The sequence below is a fragment of the Monodelphis domestica genome, chromosome 3, assembly GCF_027887165.1.
Source record: "Monodelphis domestica isolate mMonDom1 chromosome 3, mMonDom1.pri, whole genome shotgun sequence".
Taxonomy (NCBI): domain Eukaryota; kingdom Metazoa; phylum Chordata; class Mammalia; order Didelphimorphia; family Didelphidae; genus Monodelphis; species Monodelphis domestica.
The window spans coordinates 425,508,440-425,528,369 of NC_077229.1; the positions used below are offsets into that span (position 1 = coordinate 425,508,440).

The 19,930-nt window shown below is 37.5% G+C and overlaps 1 long non-coding RNA gene across 3 annotated transcripts in view; it reads left to right on the forward strand.

The window, feature by feature from the left end:
- The window catches only part of LOC103094857 (uncharacterized), a 250,678-nt gene that overhangs the window by 197,866 nt on the left and 32,882 nt on the right, over positions 1–19,930 (forward strand). For all 3 annotated transcript variants that reach the window (XR_008917839.1, XR_008917841.1, XR_008917840.1), the window contains exon 3: positions 15,457–15,602. This is a non-coding gene — a long non-coding RNA (uncharacterized LOC103094857). The remainder of the gene's footprint in view (positions 1–15,456; positions 15,603–19,930) is intronic.

The following is a 19,930-nucleotide window of genomic DNA, read 5'->3' on the forward strand; positions in this document are numbered from 1 at the left end:
ATTTTTTTTTAACCCTTACCTTCCATCTTGGAGTCAATGCTGTGTATTGGTTCCAAGGCAGAAGAGTGGTAAGGGCTAGGCAATGGGGGTCAAGTGACTTGCCCAGGATCACACAGCTGGGAAGTGTCTGAGGTCAGATTTGAACCCAGGACCTCCCATCTCTAGATCTGGTTCTCAATCCACTGAACCACCCAGCTGCCCCAGTTTTGCGATTTTTATCTGTATTATGGGCCTTTATTGTTTGTTAATTTAAGAAAGATAGCAAGCTTATGAAGTTTAACTATAAGTCATGTCTTTCAAGGTATTTAGTAGTTGCTAAATTTTTGTAGTCTATAGAGATTTGTTATAGAATTTTTACTATTTTCTCACATAGTCTAAATTGGTTAATATGTCTAAGCTCTTTAATGATCTCATCTGTAATTTTTGGTGGTGCTGACTTGGACCTGAATTGCTATCATAAACCTATCCATTTCTATAAACCAATCCACATGACTAAGTCATTGGTTTAATGATAATAGCTAGCATTTATGTAGTACTTATTACATGCTAGGCATCATGTTAAGTCCTTGCAAGGGAGGTGTTGTCATTATTATTCTCATTTTACGGTTAAGGAAACTAAGGCAATAGAGGTTAAATGATTTGCTCAGGGTTACAGCTAGTAGATCACAGTCAGATTTGAACTCAGGAAGATGAATCTTCCTGCCTCCATGCCGTGTCTATCTACTGTACCACCTTGCTGTCTCTAACATTCTCTTGATATACTGTTACTTGAAATTATATGGATAGTGCCCAGAAAGATTTTTTGATTCCACTTTTGAATTATTAGCCATTTTATAGGCTAAATTGCCTTTGTCTTAAAAAAAAACCCTTACCTTTTGTCTTAGCACCAATTCTAAAGCAGAAGAGTGGCAAGGATTAGTCAATTGGACTTAAGTGACTTGGCTAGGGTCACACAATGAGGGCCTTTGTCTTTAAATCTGTCTGAGACCCAATTTTTTTTTTCTAGTGGAAAACTGCCCAGATCTATTAGAACAAATGAACAAAAGGAATATAGAAAGAATCCACTGATCATCTCAAAAACAAACAAAATAAAAAACCCAAGAACATCACAGTCAAAATCCAGAGCTCCTGCATTATAGAAAAATTACACAAGCTTCAGAAAGAGATAGATTTCATTTACTCGCTGCAAGGGCACCATTCACTAATGTGTCTCTTTTCTCAAAACTCCTCCAACATTCAATATTCCTTTTTTTTTTTTTAATCTTTGTCAATTTGCAGAATGTGAGCTGAAATCTCAGGTTGCTTTGATCCACATTCCTTTGTGATTTGGAGCATTCTTTTATGTAGTCTAATAGTTTGAAATTCTTTTTTCACTAAAAGTTTTCAATTTTTCTTTTAAGAACCATTTGTTTATCTCCTTTCTTCCCTTATCTGTTGGGGAATAGTTTTTTGAAAGCTTTATTAATTTCTATAGTAAATTGTTTGTGTGTACTCATGTTTAAGTGTGCATATGCTCCCTTTCACTGCTTTGTTTTAGACAATAGTAAGGTTCACTTAATGCTCTTTCTTCCATGTTTGTATTTGTCTTCCTGACTCTAAGCCCAGCACTGTATCCACTGTGCCACCTAACTGCCCTCCATGTTTGTATACTTTTTATTTATGCATTTCATTTCATTATGTATAGCATTTAATTTATGAAAAATAGCAATTTTTACCATCTTCCTTCTTTCTAGAGTAGCATAATTCCTCCTTTTTTCTTCTCTTTTCTTAAACCCCTCAGAAGAGAACCAACCCAATCCTCAAGTCTTCCTCTTCTCTTAATTTCAGTATCCTTTGAAGACATTAAGCTTTGAAGACATTAAGTGAAAGGACATTTCTTTCTTCTCTTCACATTAGAATATTAGCACTACATTATTATATAGCCCCTTCCAAATTGTCCAAATAAACTTGTCTTTCTAGGTTTCTTTTGACTTCAGTTTATATTTAAACCGATTAGTTCTGCTTAGCTCTGATCTTTTTGTTAGAAATACTTGAAAGTCTTCTATTCCATTAAAAAGCCATTTTTTTTCTCCCTGTAGGATTATACTAAGCTCTACAGGATCAGTTATTCTTGGTTGTAAGCCTATGTTATGCCTTTTAGCATATTCTATTCAATGATCTCTTCTTATTTCTAGTACTGACTAGCGTTCTTGGTGCTTAAACTATTTCTTTCTGAAGCTTGTGTATTTTTTCTATAATGTAGGAGCTCTGGATTTTGACTGTGATGTTCTTGGGTTTTTTATTTTGTTTGTTTTTGAGATGATCAGTGGATTCTTTCCATATTCCTTTTGTTCACTTGTTCTAATGGATCTGGACAGTTTTTTATTTTATTATTTCATAAAACATAGTGTCTAGGTTTTTAAAAAGATGTAGTGATTCTTAAATTGTTTCTCCTTAACTTGTGTTTTGGGTAAGTTTAAAAAATGCATGTTAGATACCTTACATTTTCTTCTAATTTTTTCAATATTTTAATTCTATTTTAAGATTTCTTGCTGTCTCATGTAGGCATGGATTTTTGTTTGGTCTATTTTAGTTTTTAGGGAGTCTTACTTGGTTAAAGTTTCCCATTTTCTCATTTAAATCACTTATTGTCTTTTTGGTTCTTTAATCCCGAGGTTTTATTGTATTTTTTAAATCTCCTGCTTAATTTCTACTAGGTATTTATGTACTAGGAAGTTCTTTTTTCCCCTTTAAGTCTCTGCCTCTAGTTGATATGGAGTTCCTCTTTATTTCTTTGGAGGGTTTCTAGTTCTGCAATAATTTTTAATACTGCTGGGTATTTTTTTTTTGTTTGTTTACTAATTTCTCCGGACTTATTCTGAATTGTAATTTTCTGACAGGGACAGACTTAGCTCAGTGCTTTACTTGTATCTGAGATAGTGAGCATTACTTGTCCTTGCCAACTTCTACTTTCTGGGGTTAAGCTCTCCTGGATTTCTAAGGTTCAGAGTGCTGTAGCTCCAATGCTTTCCCTGACATCTCTGGATGAAGTATTAAGGACCTCAGAACTCCCAGGTATTAAGTGTTCTGGTTTGGGTGCTGCCCTTTCCCAAGGCTTCCAAGACTGCTGCCCAAAGATTTTCTGACAATGGGGATTTGTCTGGGGAGTCTTTAAGTCTTGATATCTTTAGGCACAAAGCCAACATAGGATATGTGGGATACCGGCCTCTCTTGGGTCATAGTAGGATGCTGTACTTGTGTTTTCCTGTGCCTGTGCTAGCTTTATTGTTGGCCCTCTTTCCTATTGCCCTTGGGAGTCTGCCTTTTTAGATTTTATTTTTGTGCAATTTAAGATGAAAGAAATAATTTAGTATGGTTTCTCACTGAATTTCTGATTACTAGTTGGTCTGATAGGAATTGATGATTTTTATTAAAGTATGTATGTGGAAAGTGGGCAGCCTTTCTCAGTTCATGCATCACTTTGTCCAGGATTCTCAGTAGTGGTTTTCAATACCTATTCTTGGGAATGTTTTTGATAACTTCCATCTTTTGTACTGTAGTTCTGAATGTCACAATGGCAATTGCATATACTATTGTTTACAAGTCCTAAGATGTTTTTACACTTTTTTTCAAATATTTTGGGAGAATGTGTTCATTCATGATTCACTTCTTTACTACAACAAAAATGCTGTTATAAATACTTGTGTGCATGTGGATCCCTTCCTTCTGTCTTTGATATTTTTGGGGTAAATACCTAGTAGGAGAATTACTGGGCCAAAAGTATATATACCTTCATGATTTGGGGTTGGTGTAGCTTTGGGTTGCATTCCGGTCCTTTTTTTTGTCATGTATTTTATTTTTAGGTAGAATTTCTGGAATTTGACTTAAGTTTCAATGATGTTTTGTTCTTAATTCCTTCTTCAGATTTGAATAACTCTTAGATTTTGAATCTAATTTCCTCAAATTAGGGTTTAGGGATAGAGATCTTCCCAACAATTGTTCTGTGTTGGTCTACAATACCTTGCTATATAACTAGGGACTGAGTGAAACACTGAGAAGAAGTATTATGAAGCCATTGCCTGTAAGTGTTAAGATCTATTTCCAATTTTGTTATGGTATAGGACTGGCACATGTTGAAAATACTCATGTATTCAGTCCATTTTGTGTGCTTATTCATAGTTTGCCCTCTTACTGGTCAGAGCTATCAACACTGAAACATTGCCAACAAGTGGGATTTAGTATTACTTTTATGTTCTAGTTTGTCTTACCTCTTTTCTGCACCAGAGCTTTGAGGAATGCTACCTGTGCTGCTATTCTTTAGCTTTAGTTGATCCTCATGGTATTTCTGAGTAGGGCTTACCTACAACCTATGCGGCTCTGTAGATCTCTTTGTCTTTTAGGAACAGCTCCATCAGACTGACTGGGCTCCAACTTGGTCAATAGGTAGAGCTACTGTCCAATTTACCAGCATTTCAGGATTCCTTCTAAGTCTCTGTGGCTTCTGTAGTGGTCTCTGGGCACATGAAAACCCACCATGCTTCAGTCCAGCTAACATTTGTTTATTTTGCTGCTGCTCCATACTGCTTCCCACCCATGCTGCCTCCATGGATGATGGGTTGGGCTTTGAAAGGGATGATTATGACTATTTTTATGATAATTAGAATAATTAGTAGGAAGAGGTTATAATCTACATCATTGGAGTGAATTCTGGAATTGATGACGTCACCAATCCATCTGAATATTGAAGAATACTAATGATGTCAGTGATGATGATGATAATAAAGAAGCAGATGAAATGGAGATGGAAATTCTGAACTTGCATATTTAGGCATAATACAAAGAAAAGTTTTCTAACAATTAGAGCCATACAAAAGTTCCCTGCCCCCCGCCCCCCATTCTCTCTCTGTCCCTGTCTCTCTCTCCATTTAGTTCTCTCTGTCTCTTGGTTTCTCTCTCTGTCTCTTTCTCAATACTCTTCATTTTCTCACATTCTCAATTTCTCTTCATTGAGAACCAGGTAAGGGCTAGGTAATGGGGGTTCAGTGACTTGCCCAGGGTTAGATTTGAACCCAGAACCTCTGATCTCTAGGCCTGACTCTTAGTATACTGAGTCATCTAATTGTCCCCTTGAAGTTCTCTTGTAAGAATGTTTCAATACCAAGTCTGGTCCCAGAACCTAATCAGTCATGTTTGTACTTTTGAATCTCCACGTCCTCACCAGAGTTTCTATAAGTTTGCAAGTCTGTTTGTCAGAAACAAGAGGCTCTCAAAAAATGATTAAGTTTCCTCCAAGTAGTACCATCATGCCTTCCCAAAGAGCTAATTCCATTCAAAACTTCATGCAAAGAATGTTAAGGGTTCCTCTTGTATCAGCAGCCAAAGTACTTCAAAATGCATATAAATATAGAGAAATCATTCATCAGATTCCATTTCTTTCCTTGTATCATAAAATTCTATGAATTCAATCTGAACTATGTCCGTTCAAAGATATGGTCTCTAGAGCAGTTAACCTATGACACAGGCAGTGTCTGAGATGGCCCTCAGGAGTATGTCAAGCCCATTAGGTCAGGGCTTTCTGTTAAACTTTGATGTCATTGGTGCTTGTTCTTGGTGGCCTCCTATTTTCCTTTTTGTTCTCTTTTGGTAAAAAGCATGGATCCAACCATGCCACCCCACCTCAATAAACTTCTCGATCTCTAGGATCAAATACAAAGTTCTCTGACGTTCAAAGCCCTCCATAACTTAGCCCCCTCCTATTTTTCCAGTATTCTTGCATTTTATTTCCCTCCTTGTACTCTTTATTTTATTTTTTTTTAAACCCTTATTTTGTCTTAGAATCAATATTGTGTATCGATTCCAAGGCAGAAGAGCAGTATGGGCTAGGAAATGGGAGTTAAGTGACTTGCCCAGGTCACACAGCTAGGAAGTATCTAGGGCCATCTTTTAATCCAGGACCTCCAATCTCTAGGTCTGGTCACCATGAGTACTCTTTGATCCAGTGTCACTGGCCTCTTAGCTATGCCATGAACAAAACTCTCCAATTTTTGGTTCAGGGCATTTTCTCTGGCTATCTCTCATGCTTAGAATACTCTCCTTTCTCAGCTCCACCTACTGACTTTCCAGTTTCCTTTAATTAAGCATCAACTGAAATCCAATCTTTTATAGGAAGCCTTTCCTAACCCCTTTTAATTGTAGCATCTTCCTTTGGTTAATTATTTCCTATGTATCCTCTATATAGCTTGTTTTGCATAAACTTCTTTGCATGTTGTAAACATCTTGAAGGCAGTGACTATCTCTTGCCTCTTTTTGTATCTCCAGAGCTTAGCACAGTGTCTGGCACAGAGTGGGTACTTAATAAATGTCTATTGATTGGTTAATTACTTGCTAGTATCTCCCAATGCACTTCCTTCCCCTCTTCCAAATTCCTAGTATTCTCAGTGGTTCTCACCCTATTTCCTAGGCAACATTCCATCCATTCTTACTCTAATCCAGAGTGGCAATTAGGGAAAGTCAATTTGGACTTCATTCCTGGTGATTGCTGATGGTCAGGACAGAATGAGGAATTGTGAATGAGTGTACTTAGGGCGTAGGAGACTCTAGGTCGTTGGCAGGTAAGTATTAGAAGAAGCTGAATGCAGGAAGGGTATCTCCTATAGAAATGCTGCTCTTCTAGATCTAGGCTGGCTCTAGGAAGAGGGCTAACTGGGCACCAGGGTTCATTGGGGATGAAGTGCAGGTTGGTAGAGGTGTCCCTTTAGATCATTTTCTGCCTAGAGAAATATCATAATGCAGAGGCAGCTCTGTGGCTCAGTGGATTGAGAGACAGATCTAGAGGTAGGAGGTCCTGGGTTCAGATCTGACCTCAGACTCTTCCTAGCTGGGTGACCCTGGGCAAGTCATTTAACTCCCATTGCCATTGCCACTCTTCTGTCTTGGAACCAATATAGTATTGATTCGAATTGGAAAGGAAGGGTTTTTAAAAAAAGAAAAAGCATAAGGAAAAGGCCTACCAGCATGTTTTGCTTAGGGAAAAGGGTAACCAAGTCCCAAAAGATATTCAGAGAAGCAGCACCTTAGCAGTCACAATTTGTTGCTCCACTTCTGAACTATTCCTAGGTTCCAGAATTCCCAGTTATAGCTCTTCCCTCACTGCTGCCTTTCCCAAAGCTCTGTTCTCTAAAGTTACCTCTTCTAGGTAGGGAACTATGGGAGTGGAATAATGCATATAAAATGATATTTATTTGATGTGTTGTGTAGTATTGATTAATGGTTTTCTCTGTCTTTTAGTTATGCTATAAGGCATGGTTCTCTGGGAGGAAGAGGGGGAGGGTTATATTGTCAAGCTGATGCTGAAAAAAAAAATAACCTCTTCTTTCTCCTCCCCAACCAAAATGCTTTTCTATCTGATGAACAGATTAAATTGTCTGTGCACATGTTATATTCTTCAGTAGAATGTTTTTCTTTGTCAGTAAATATTTTTTATTTTTATCTTTGTATTACATGTGACTAGGATAGTGTCTCATATAATAATTTTCTACTGAATGTTTGTTGAGATCAATTTATACTAAAGGGTAGAAGTCTAATAGATTTAGAATATTTTTAAAAGAAGAGGCAGTTGATTTAGGCAGATCTCCAGTTGGCAGGATGTTAATGAATTATTTTTGAGTTTCCAATTCATCCTAGAATGAGATTCCTGAACTTGGAGCCCCAATTCTGAAATATAGATAGCCTATGTTCTAAAGTCCACTCTAAAAATTTTAATTTGGAGCATGAAGAATGAATAGATAGTTGAAAAATTTTAATAACCTAAATAATGTAATGCCCTATTTATCTGGTATCTTTTGGGAATAACCTACTTCATACAAGTAGATTTTTTGACAAGTAAAAGTTATCCCTTTAAGTACTAGAACTTTAAAAATCATAACTTTTTTAAATGAAAATTTTCTAAAATAAATTATGTATGTCTTTCTCTAATTAAAAAGAATATTAAATAGAGATAGCTTGGTATAGTAGAGAGCCAGTCTTGTAGACAGGCTTAGATTTAAGTTTTACTTCTGACACCAATTGACTGTGTGACTCTAGACGAATTAATTTACCTCTCTGGGCTAATGTGTGATTCTCTAAGACAATAATTTGTAGACTAAATACTGACCTGAATTGATAGAGGGAATTTTCTATATCAGAGAAATCATAGACCTAGCCCCCGTTTTTGTTGTTTTTGTTTAGTTGTTTCAGTCATATTTAACTCTCCATGACCCCATTTGGAGTTTTCTTGACACTCATACCAGAGTGGTTTGCCATTTCCTTCTCCAGCTCATTTTACAGATGGGTAAACTGAGGCAAACAGGGTTAAGTGACTTGTCCAAGGTCACACAATAAGTAGGTGTCTGAGAGTGGATTTGAACTCACGAAGATTAGTCTTCCTGACTCCAAGCCTGGCACTCTATCCATTGCACCACCTCGCTCGCTGCCCTCAGTGCCTATCCCTATGTTGAATATAACCTTTCCTCATGATTCACTTAGGGCTTATAATGAGAATCTATTATCATTTTGTGGTATTTCAGGTGCTAGCTATTAAGATGTGGAGGTTTGTTTAATCTTATACTAAATGACTTCCAACTGTGTTATAAATTAAAAACATATTTATTGATACCTTTTCTTTTTAAATCAATTACATTTCCTAAAATATCATTGCTCTCTTGTGTTTCCTGGGAGCCATCCCTTATTAACAAAAGATATAAAAGGGGGGGAAGTTCAACAAAGCTAAACAACGCATTGAAAAATCCGATGTTATTATTCAATGTTCCATACTCATAGTTTATTATCTCTGCAAAGAAGGGAGGACAGTTCCTTCTCATGTTTTCTCACTTGATTATAATTTCATAGTATTCAATTTTGGCTATTTTATTGTTGTTTTTTCTATTTACATTGCCAAAGTCATTGTGTGTATTGTTTTCCTGTTAACCCTTCTTATGCTTGTTCACGCTTTTCTGTATTCACCACAGTCATTATTTCTTCAAGTTATAGAATAAACTATATCGCTAAATTTGGATGGACCTAAATGTAGGTTACACATATAACCTACCTGGGCAGGACACCAATACATCTGACATATTCAGTGCTGCAACTTGTTTAGCTTTTCTTTAATCGATGGACATCTATTTTGTTTCCAGTTCTTTGCTGTGACATGAAGTCCTGCTATAAAGCTATAAATATTCTAGTGACTATAGGGACTTTCTTCTATTAGTTAACTTTCTGGGTCAAAGGAAATGGACATTTTGATAATTATTCCCTTCATAATTCCAATGTGCTTTCTGCAATGATTGGGTCAATTTATGGCTTCACCAATGCTTATTTCCCCCCAAAGTCCTCAAAGAATGAATGTTCCTATCTTTTATCATTTTTTCCAATTAGCTAGTTGCGAGGCATAACCTCAGAGTTCTTTTGATTTGGGTTTCTGTATTAATAGTGACAGTAAATTGAGGCATTCTTTCATATGGCTTAGAGTGTACAATATTTCCTTTGAGAATTGTGTGGTCCTTTGATCTTTTCTCTATTGGGGAATAGCTTTTATTCATATATTATTTTTGTTAATTGCCCATCTAGGATATCAGCCTCTTATAAGAGATATTTGTTACAGATGTTTTTTACTCAAGTTTATCACTTTCCATTTTTGCCTTGTCTTAATTTTGTTTATGCAAAAGCTTTTCAGTTTTATTTAACTGAATTTATTTAATCTTTCATGATCATCTCTATCCCTTGTACAGTTAAGAATTCAGCCCCAAGTAGCATTGAAAGCTACTTGATCTGTTTCTCTTATAATTTTTTTGTGTGATATGACCTTTAATACACATTCATTTTGGTTTCTTTTTGGGGAGAATATGTGAGAAGATATTGATCTAACCCTCACTTGTGTCAGATTGTATCCCAATTTTCCCAGTAATTCTAATCCAAGAGTAAATTCTTTCCTGGGTAATTTTCCTCCAGGTTTATTGTATCCTAGATTACCGAGTTCAATTATTACCACCATCACATCCCAGTGACACCCACACATAAAATAAAGCCTTCCTTTGTTGCAAAGTGTGCAAAACAAATAAACACATAGATCATGCCTCAAAAATGTATTCCTCATTCCACCCCTATGTCCACCACTTCTGCTAATAGGCATGCTTCACCATCAGGCTTTCTGAAATCACAAGTAGTTGCTGAATTAATCAGAGATCTAAATAGATTGACTTATAGTTCATTATTCTACTGCTTCTGCTTACTTCCCCCTCTATTTTAGCTGTCACTCTTTAGTGAGTTAATGCCTAACTTATATTATATAATGCTTTTCCTTCTTGATTCTGTTCTTCTGTAATAAACTGGATTAAAAGCATGTCAAATCACTAAGCTTAGTTCACCATATATTTTTAGGTTCTTGATAAATGATGACTTGAAGGTGGTTTCAACTTGCCTATTGAGCAAAGTGCATGGACTTCATAACAACTATTTCTGTGACTCTGAGATCTTTATTTTTTATTTTTTATTTACTTTTGATTTCTGGATGTATTCCAGATCATTGAGTTTACCAAAAACTTGACTTTTATCTAAGACTGATGCTGCTGTATTTGAGGTTAGTTAATAGTTTCTACTAGTTCTCCATGTAAACCTTTCATTTAGAGCTAAATGTAAGTAGTATAAGTTAATCGATTAAGTTATAGATCTTTAACATTTTATCCACCTAAATATTTTTTTAACCCTTACCTTCTGTCTTAAATTGATACCAACTATTGGTTCAAGGCAGGAACGTGACAAAGTCTAGGCAATTGGAATTAAATGACTTGTCCAGGGTCACACAATTAGGAAGTATCTGAGTTCAAATTTGAACCCAGGACCTCCCATCTCCAGGCCTGACTCTTAATCACTGAGCCAACCAATTGTTCTTCTGCCCACCTATCCTGAACACCCCTAATTGCTGCTCAGTTTAATCTAAAACATTTTTTAAAATGATACTATGTGCAAAACTCTACTAGGTAGCGAGGTGGCACCATGGATAGAGAGCTGGATCTGGAGTTAGGAAGACCTGGGTTCAAATGTAGCTTTATATACTTAATAGAGATGTGAGCCTGGGCAAGTCATTTAACTTTGGGCTTCCTCAGTTTCCCCATTTCTAAAATAGTGATAATAACAATCCCCACCTCCCTGGGCTGCTGTAAAGATAAAATGAGATAATATTTTCAACTGCTTTGCAAACTTTAAAGAGGAATGGGGAAATGGCTTTACAATGAAGATGACCTAGACAGATCCTATCTGACACATCCTGGTATTGTAATTCTGCTCAAGTTAGTTGCACTGGTAGAGGAGCCCCCCTCCCCAGGAGTTTCCATCACATATTCAAACACAGGACTAGTTTAAACCATTTATTTAAAAAGGCAACTTCCCTTTTAGATCCCAGAGTCAAACTACATTCAGCCCAATTTTCTACACTGTCTTCATCCTCTTGCACATGGCTGTCACTCAATGATTATTATTACTTTTAAAATCCCTTACCTTCTAATAGAATCAATACTGTTCATTGGTTCCAAGACAAAAAAAGTGGTAAGGGCTAGGCAATGGAGATTAAGTTACTTGCTCAGGGATGCACAGCTAGAAAGTGTCTGAGGCCAGACTTGAACCCAGGATCACCATCTCTAGATCTGCCTTTCAATCCACCAGTGGATTGCCCCCAGCAATTTTTTTTTAAACTCTTCCCTTCTGTCTGAGTCACTTCTAAGACAGAAAAGTGACAAAGGCTTGGCAAAGTAGATTAAATGACTTGCATAGGGTCACACAGCTAGGAAGTATCTGAAGCCTGATTTGACCCCAAGTCCTCCCAACCCATTCTGGGGTTGGTTCTCTATCCACTGAGCTATCTAGTATGCCCACAGTGATTATTTTTTGAAAAAAATTGAATTGACAGAGAGTTTTCTGCGACTGCACCTTTCCAAGTAAAGACTGGATGAGTACCTGCCAGAGATGCTATAGAAGAGATTCTTGTAGAATGGGTGCAATCAAGAGAACCCTGAATCATCTCTGGCTGGTGTACACCCTCAGGGAGTATGCTTGGAGCTTGGCACCCTCTAATGACATATTTGCCCTGGTTCTTTTTGGAATGCTGGATGAGTTGACTAAATGCTGAAAGATTTGACACTTTGCTATGATACAGCAATCTTTTGACTTGATGTGTGTGAATGAGTCAGTGAAGTTCTTCCCAGTATAGCCATTACATTCCTATCAGGAGCAAATTGGAATTGATGACTTCTGAGGACCCTCCCAAGTCTAAGATCTTGCATTATTTCTCTTTGAATGATGACTCTTGTTTTCTGTATGATCTCCACTTATTGAGGAAAGATTCTCTTCACTAATTATTTACCGAGACATGATATGTAGTAGGCTAAGCATTTATTGGAAAAAACTCTCAATAAATTAAAACCAAAGGGGAATTCTGGTTAATTCTCAGCCACCCAGAATATCTTCTGTTAACCAGAATAATGTTTCCTAATCATGATAGTTCAAGAAGGATTTAGATAAATTTGTGGATGGTCATTCAATCATGGAATGTTGAAAGAAAGGTAGAAAGATCACAAAACAGTAGGAGATCAAGAGTGGAAGGGAGCTTAAAGGTCACCTCATCTACAACTCTCATTTTACAAATGAAGAAAATGAGGCACAGAGGTGAGAAGTGTCTGAGTGAGTCATTAATACAGTACACAAAGTGGCACGAAACAGCCATATATTCTTAACCAGACTCACATTTGAAGTGTTGATTAATAACCATGTCCTCCCTTAATAATAGTTCTGCAACCTCCCTACTCTTGCTGTTGATCTTTTCTTTAGGCTCTCTCTGTATCAATGTCAACTGATTAACCTTTAGGCCTGAAAAAAAATTGAATATCAAAGCAGCAATATTTTCAGGTGGTTTCCTCTGAAGGCTGCATCCATCATAGAAATGTCTTTGACTCCTGTTTGGTTACTGCACCAACAATTGAGAATAACTTTCTGAGTTAGAGGAAGATAATGGTTTCTTGGGGTCATAAAGCTGTCAGTAGGTGGGAGACTTTCATCTAAGCCCATAAAAAATGTGAAGGGACTGGGCGGAGGCACAAGGACATTGAGGAGATGGGAACATCTGGAGAATGTAGAGACCTAGACACTCATGTTATTTATAGTCTCCAGGGGAAAAGCACATTGGGCCAGTAGACAGGAAGCCCCTAGGTTCTATTTCCACTCTCATCACTGACTTGATAGGGGCCCTCAGGCAAGTTGCCTGATCTCTTTGTGCCTCACTATTTCCATTCTAAGCTCAGAGATGATATTATTATTTGTATTTACCATCTTCCTATACTCCTGGGAGATTTTAAGGATGAATGAGATCCTACTAGTCCTGGAGCTGCTAGATAGAAATTCAAGGTCTTATTATCATCCTGTGCCTTTTTATATTTATAAAATGCTTCCATTTATTAGGATTTCATGAAAACTCAGCTGCCAAGTCATTTAATGTTACTATCATTCCCATTTTAAGGAAGGGGGAAATTGAAGTTGGAGAAAGTTATCATGATAGGCAAAATTAAAAGTCTCAACTAGCCTCTTAGCTCATGCAGTCACCCCAGTGTATTAATTCAGAGTTATAAACCCATAAAACCTAGTGGTTTTTGCAAATACTTCAACATTTTATTATTCACAAGTGAATCACCCATTTTGCAGATCATCTCTGTACTTCTCCCCTTCACTATTCATTTGCTTCAGGCTGTTTTTTCTGTCATGAAACTCATTTTTTTTTTCTCAAAGGATACAATTCAGTCTCCTTAAGCCCACAATTATTATACATTGATACCAATCAAGTCATCACCCTACTTCCCAACATCTCTGCTCTTTTAGTTTTTTGATTTAAATTATCTTAGATATTTCATTTTCATAAACTGGTTGTAATTTCCTACCCTTTAATTATGTCCACAAAACCACAAAAATGTAGAGCTGAGAGGATCCTAATAGGTCATTGTGAGAGTATAAACCTTAATTTTATAAGTGAGGAAACTAATGTTGAAAGGGATTATGTGCTTAGCATAATGCCTGGCACATAGTAGGTGCTTAATAATTGCTAGTAAACTGATTGCCTATAAACATATAACTAGTTAGTGAGTGATAAGATTGGGACAAGAACTCAGGTCTATGTTATCTCAATTGTTATCATTTTCTTCACACTATGATGCCTCTCTGTAGTTCCCTTCTGAACTTTCTCTAGTTTTCTATGTTTATTCAAAACTGAGGAGCCAACAGTTAGATAAGACACCTCCAAGTTCCATCCATCATTTCTTTTTATACAAATTCAATAGACATTTATTAAGGGATTACTGAGTTCAGAGCACCTGTGCAAGATACACCAGGAAAGAGGATGCATTCCTACTCCCACAGTTCTTTCTCTGGAGGTGGACAGCATTCTTTGTCATAAGTCTTTCAGAGTTGTCCTGGATCACTAGATTGCTGAGAATAGTTGTCTTTCACAATTGGTCATCCCACAATATTGCTCTTACTGTGTACAATATTCTCCTGGTTCTGGAAAGCAAAATATTTTAAGAGCCAAAGAGAAGGGATGAGAGTACAACTGGAGGCAAAAGCATGGAGATGGCCAACAGAATACCAAATTCAAGGAAAAGAAAGTAGGCTATCACTTTGATATAAGATGACTGTTGATAATTGATAATCATGCTTCATAGAATATGTGGGCGACAGAGTCTGAAAGTAGTCTAACATCAAGTCTAACCCTCCTAAGCACTAGGCAGTATCACAATTTCTTCCTTCTCGGATATTTAAGTGGTCCAGAATATGTCAAAGATAATATGATCAGTCCCATCTGCAACAAGCATTAGTATTAAAAAAATGAACTCTTACCTTATGCTTTAGAATCAAAATATTGTGTACTGGTTCCAAGGCAGAAGAACAGTAAGAGTTAGGAAATAGAGGTTAAATGACTTGCTCAGGGTCACACAGCAAGGTAGTATCTGAGGCCAGATTTGAACCTATGACCTCCCATCTCTAGGCCTGGCTCTCTATCCACTGAGCCACCTCGGTGACCCAGTTTGATGTTTAATGGTAGAAAAACTTTTATTATCAAGTATGAAGCAATTTAAAATTGCCTTACTCCTAATTTGCATTCTTACCAACATTTAAACTTTTTAAAAAACCTTCATTTTCTGTCTTAGTATCAATTCTAAGGCAGAAGAGTGGCAAGGGCTAGGCATTTGGGGTGAAATGATTTGCCCAGGGTTGCACAGCTAGGAAGTATCTGAGTTCAGATTTGAACTCAGGTCCTTCTGACTCTAAGTCTGGCTCTCAATCAACTGTGTTACCTTCCTGCCTCTCAGCATTCAAACTTTCACATTTTATTATCAGGTTCTTTGGAATTCTCTAGATAATGTTTAATTCTCATTTATAGCCTATTTGGTATTTCTCTCCTAGTACCAACCAAGTGGCAGAATGACACCTGAGATGAATCAGCCCAAGAATTACTGATATTGATGAATTCACAAAACCTCTGCTTCTTCTTCAGGGGACAAGATTTCCCAGTCACTTTCCCAGCATCATCTGGTCAAAGTTCATTTGAGGTAGGTACAATACTCATATACCCCATCTGCAATGTTGCAGTCCTTAGGGTGTTTCTAATATTGGCCAGTGCAGCTGTGGTTTAGGTGAGCTTTCAGCTTCCTTATCTTTTTCAGTCTGAAATGCTAATGATACATAGATAAGATCAGGTTCCATGGACCACTGGCATCAATGTCCCCCTTTCTTTTTCTCCTCTCTTGTTCCAGCCAGGGTGAAGGCAGGGCAGCAGCATCTTCTTGCTTTCCACATTGGATCTTCCCACCTATCATAGAAATAGTCAATTTTAATTAAGGATGTGCTGGAGAATCAACAGGCTTGCAAAAATCGATTGTTAAATTTTCAATGGAAGCATTTACATTTTAGAAATAAGTAAATACTACTACTTCTACTAGCTAATATTTTTATAATGCCTACTATATGACAAGCATTGTGCTAAGCATTTTGTAAATAATATCTCAATGGATTCTCACAACTCTGGAAAGTATTTTCACAGATGAGGAAACTGGAGGCATGGAGAGGCATGGAGAGATTAAGTGACCTGCTCTAGGGTCACACAACTAGTAAGTGTCTGATTTCAGATTTGAACTCAGATCTTTGTGATTCTAGGTTGAGTACTCAATCACCTTGTCACTTGGTATAGATGGAAGAAAGTGATGGGAAAAAGTTAATAATGAAGACTAAGCTTAAAAGTGCACCTTGCTGATAATGAAAAATGCTATCTACCTCCAGAGAGAGAATTGATGAACTCAGTGCAAAGTGAAATAGAACTTTTTTACCTTTTACATTTTTCTTGTCCCCCCCCCCCCAAATGCTAATATGGAAATGTTTTGTATGATTTCCCATGTATAAGTGATATCATATTACTTGTCTTCTCAATGGGTGGAGGAAGACCTATGAATTTGAAACAATGAAAAAAGTTTAAATAAATAATAAACAAAAAAAAATGTCCTGCATACTTCCCTCTCCCTGCCCTTCCCAAGAGAGACAATGTTAATCGTTTGCCAGCATATTTCTGGTTGAGCTTTTTAAAATTTTTTTAAATAATTTTTTTCTTTATTTTATTCCAGTAACAAATTTACATATAAGTTTTCCAGGGTTACATGATTCATGTTGTCTCCCTCCCTTCTCTCAGAGTTGACAAGCAATTATACTGGGTTATAAATGTATTATCTCTTAAAACCTACATCCATATTATTCATTTTTGTAAGAGAGTAATTTTATAAGACCAAAATCCCAAATCATACCCAAATAAATAAGTGATAAATCATATGTTTTTCTCTGCATCTCTACTCAACAGTTCTTTCTCCAGAGGTGCATATCATTCTTTTTTCACAAGTCCATTACAATTATTCTGGATCATTGTATTGCTGTATCACATTTGATCATCCCACAGTATTTCAGTTACTGTGTATATACTGTTCTGGTTCTGCTATTTCACTCTATATCAGTTTATGTATGTCTTTCCAGATCTTTCTAAAATCATCCTGTTCATCATGTGTTACTGCACAATAGTATCCCATCACCACCATATACCACAGTTTGTTCAGCCATTCCCCAATTGAGGGACATCCTTTTAGTTTCCAATTCTTTGCCACCCTAGAGCAGCTATAAATATTTTTGTACAAACAGGTCCATCTCCATTAAAAACAAAAACAAAGACAAAAACAAAACCTCTTTGGTCTGGCTGAGCATTTCTGAGAAGGCATGAAATGAAACTGAATTGAATTTCTTCACTACCAAGTTATATTCTAGAACCCAAGTGGACCTTTGATGACCCTCTACAATCTTTCCACTCAATCCTTATTTACTGCTGGATCATCTTCTTTAGTGATACCTCCAAATTTTTATTTCTCTCTCCTGGCTCCAATTGAACCTCCATCCCCACACCAATAATTTGTTTCTTTCTCCTCTTTTCTTCTTGCCCCAAACTCAGCACCATCAATTACTCCTTATGTTCTTGTCATAGAATCCTTCTCCTGTTCCTCAAAAAGGTTAATTCCTCTGTGTGCCCCCTGCTTATCTCTAGCAATCACTCCCATCATTGCTTCTAGTTCCTTTGAGTAACTCAGGGCTATTTCCTTATCTGGGGAATGAGGGGGTTAGGCTAGATGACCTCTAAAGTGCCTTTTAATTCTATGTCTCATGATTTTGAACCTTTGACTTCATTCCCCAGAAGTCCTTAGTATTTCCCAAAATTCCCTATAATCTCTCCTGTTATTGGTATTTAACTGGAGGTAACTCCTCCCATGTTTTTTTTTTCCTTTGGGATGATGCAGCAAGTATGGTGGTCAGCTAAGTGTGGGATTTTAAATGGGCTAACCAGCCATGGGTACATGGTTTTAATTTTGTATCCTCTTTATTCCTTGATTTCTAATGATCCTTAATAAACCTCATAAAATATATTATTATTATTATTATTAAGATATAATTTTAGATTTTACAGTGTCTTTCAGTCTGTGACTTGATGCAATAGCAGTGGAAAGAGAATTGATTCTCAGTCAGAAATCCTGGGTTCAAAGCTTCTATCTGATGATTACTACAGTGGGGCTTTGGGCAAGGTACTAAAACTGCTTGGTTGTCAATCTGAGCGAAAACGGAAGAGGAAGGGGATGACTAGACTGTCTCTGAGACCTTTTCCAAATCCATAACTATATGACTATGCAATCATGGAGAGAAGGTTGCAGAGAGCTTGCTGCTCTCCAGGTGAGTTAAAACTCTCTTCACTCAGACCCTCATCACTCCCTTTGCTAGATGCAGACTTCTAACAGCTGGATTTTGATTTCCACCTCGTCTGAGATGTTGAAGAGAAAGTGAAGTGGAGTCCAAGCCTGATGCACTATGAAGAAGACCTTGTGCCTGTCCTCTCCTTTCTCTAGGTTAATATCAGCATAGCCTCAACTATCGCAGCTCTTCAATTTGTGGTGCTCTACGTGAAGCAAGCATACCAGCTGCAACAGGGAATTCTTTGCCATTTTTCTGGCAAATCTAGGAAGTGTGTTTTCCTCTGAGCATCTCCCCCACCTCCCTCTTTTTTTTTTAAAGTGTGACTATTTCTGGAGAAGTTACATCATCCTCTCCTGACCCATCCCTTTTGTCTTGTATATGTTTAAATGATTACTTAATCCTTACTGAGTCATTCTCCCCCATGGAAGTCTCTCCCTGGCTGCATGGCCTTAGATGTCTCTGGACCTCCAGAGAACAGTGCTGCTGAGTTCACTGACGCGTTCACTTACTAAATGGGCCTCTGGAGCTCCAGCCAGAGCAGCTTAAGAAATGGCGCCCCTGAGAACTCAAAGAGTTAAAGCTGCTTCCAAAGGCTTCTGGTTTATATGGAGGGAGTCGCTCTGCCTGGGGCTAGCTTGGCTCATCAGGCAGAAACAATGCACTTGGCATTAACTAGAACACAGAATGGGACCGTGGTGAGCAAAAGGCAGAATTTAATAGGCATAGTTTGCTTTCAGAGACGTACTCCTGGGGGGCATAAAATAAAAAGAACAGGCTGCTGGAGGCCCTTAGAGAAACCTCCTCCAAGTCTCCTCATTTTCCTGGTGCGAAAACTGAGGTCCAAAGTGGCAAAGCCACGCCAAGAGGGACCAGAACTCAGGTCTCCTGACCTTCTGGCCCAGGCTTTCTGTTCTGCCAGGCTCTCAGTTTCCACAATAATATCATTATTTTCCCCCCACTCTCCTCCCCTTTTCTTCCTCTCTCCTACCCAAGGTGGGTGGCTCGAGCTTCAGATCATGGATAGAGGTGAAATCCTGTTATACTTTAAGGTGAGATTGGCCTTGTGTGAAATATTTAGTCAGATGTAAGCCGGACAGAACCCTCATTTTCTGGGCCAACTTGCCAGAATAATTTTTTTTTCTCATTATTTGCAGGAGAAGCAACAAATCATAAAAGAAATAAAATGATAGTAAGGGTTTAATCGAATTCATTTTTGGGTGCATTTTTAAGGACTGTGTCTAAAGAAAGGTTCAATTCTGTATCTTACAATGGTCTTTTTAAAACATTAAAATTTATGTTCCATAAAAATCCTTACCTTCCATTTTCGAATCAATACTGTGTATTAGTTCTAAGGTAGATGAACAGTAAGGCCTAGGCAATAAGGGTCAAGTGACTTGCCCAAGGTCACACAGCTAGGAAGTATCTGAAGTCAGATTTGAACCCCCAAACCTCTGGTCTCTGGGCCTGACTCAATCCACTGAGCCACCCAGCTGCCCCCGCCTTGTCTTTTGCTCATACAGTTGTTCTGTTCCTGATGAAGTCTGATGGGTGTTTTTCACTGTTTCTGCTCCAACAACCTGTTGGTGGTCTAAAAGCAATTGTTTAA